Source organism: Bacillus rossius, unplaced genomic scaffold (assembly GCF_032445375.1).
Source record: "Bacillus rossius redtenbacheri isolate Brsri unplaced genomic scaffold, Brsri_v3 Brsri_v3_scf116, whole genome shotgun sequence".
Classification (NCBI taxonomy): domain Eukaryota; kingdom Metazoa; phylum Arthropoda; class Insecta; order Phasmatodea; family Bacillidae; genus Bacillus; species Bacillus rossius.
Window position 1 is genome coordinate 71,156 of NW_026962190.1, and position 2,008 is coordinate 73,163.

Here is a 2,008-nt window from a genome sequence, read left to right on the forward strand (position 1 = left end):
AGATACCTCAGTGATACTAATACCTGCTGGTAAAGTTAAAGGTTTCACCTTTCTTTCTTTAAACATATCACAATACCTTTCTTGAGTTAAATATTATCTAATGGCTTTAAGAAGTTATGGTAATGTTCATCAGTTATAGAGTGTGGGTTTGTGTGTGTGTGTGAGAGTGTATTTTGAAGAGGGCTTTGGTGGTTGGGATGGTGAGGGTGGTGGGTGTTGTGTGTGGGGAGGGGGGGGGGGGGGGGAAGTAAAAGAGTGTTCATTACACGATTTCTCCTGTTGTTTGTAACAATCACACCTGGTATAGCTATTTCGAGTGGCAAATACAAACTGCAAAAAAAAAACATCTATATCATTGCCAACGGCCATATCACGATGAACACACCGGTTCTCGTCCGATCACCGAAGTTAAGCATCGTCGAGCGTGGTTAGTACTTAGATGGGTGACCGCTTGGGAACACCACGTGCCGTTGGCACTACTATTTTGCACCCTACAGAAAAAAATTTTTTTTTAAAAATTTCAATTTTAAATTTTTTTTTCCCCCACAATCACCACATTTCCCCCCCCCCCCCCCCTAACACACACACACACACACACTCACTCTCTATCAATCAATCAATCAATCAATCAATCAATCAATCAATCACTCACTCACTCACCCACCCAGCAGCAGCTGTGAATCTTTGCATGTGTATACCTCATACAAAATTCAAAGTGAAAAAATAAATAGATAAGTGTATATGTATGTATGTATGTATGTATGTATGTATGTATGTATGTATGTATGTATGTATGTATGTATATATGTATATATATATATATATATATATATATATATATATATATATATATATATATATATATATATATATATATATAAACACACACACACACACCTATTTTGAAGTTTCTCTGTTTCAGTGGGCAGTTATGTATAATAATGAGAGATTCAAAAAGACGTTGATAACAATGTCATCAATGCCTGTTTAGTGTGCTCATTTGTTGGATGGTCGGCAGCAATACTAGAGGTGGTACAGCTGTAACCTGTAAAATTGTACCTGCAATGTGTTGTGTATGGAAAAAAATAAAAATTATATCATCTAAATTTTTGTTATCCAACAATAACCTTCCCATCAATGCATGATGTCACAGTAGCCATAGCTCTACTCTTTCTGCCATATAACATTGGGGGAAAAAAAAAAAAAAGGAGCTATTAGAATAATAACAAAAGATAAAAAATCATCTAACTGCAGACCAAAATTCAAAAAACTTAAAGTCCTGACTGCCATAAATGAATACGTTCTAGAAACTTTTTATTCATTCTTAAGAAAAAGAAGAAAAAAAAAATTATTATTTTTTTTTTTTTTTTTTTTTTTTAGATATTCGCACATAGGTATAACACCAGAAATGCTAGTAAATTGAGGATAGTTGAACATAACACTAGGCGATTTGAAAATGGACTAAATTACTTGGGAGTAAAACTTTACAACTTAATATCACAGAAAATAACTAAAACAATTTACCAGTATTAAAAAAAAAAACAGTAAAAAAAATTCTTCTAGAATATCCTACCTACCCTCTGAAGCTATTCTTTAATTTGATTGATAATAGAGAAATTGAACTGTTAATTTGTTGAATGGACTTGTGATAACAGCTGCTTCATGTTTTGCATAAAGTTAAATTGTGTAACATGTTATGTATTTTTTTTTTTTGAAATTTTTTTTCTTGGTAACTTGCATCATGTAAATATTAATTGTCTGCACATACATGTTCTATATCCCGGAGCCTTGACTCCACGTGGGATCAACAGAACAAAAATACAAAAAAAAAAAAAAAATCCAGCTCACTAATCTAGGTGCATTTTGCTAACAATATTTGGAATATATATATATATTTTTTTTTGTGTAACATGCAAATTCTGTATTATTCTGCACACATTATTTATAATCTTCTATCATTTTCTTAGATAATAACTATTAATTCATAAAATAGATTGTGTGTGCATAA

At 31.9% G+C, this 2,008-nt stretch overlaps 1 non-coding gene across 1 annotated transcript; it reads left to right on the forward strand.

Moving 5' to 3' along the window:
- Positions 1-357: 357 nt before the first annotated feature.
- On the forward strand, positions 358-476 carry LOC134543526 (5S ribosomal RNA). The gene has a single exon (XR_010077016.1). It is a non-coding gene; the product is annotated as a 5S ribosomal RNA (ribosomal RNA).
- The last annotated feature ends 1,532 nt before the right edge of the window (positions 477-2,008 follow it).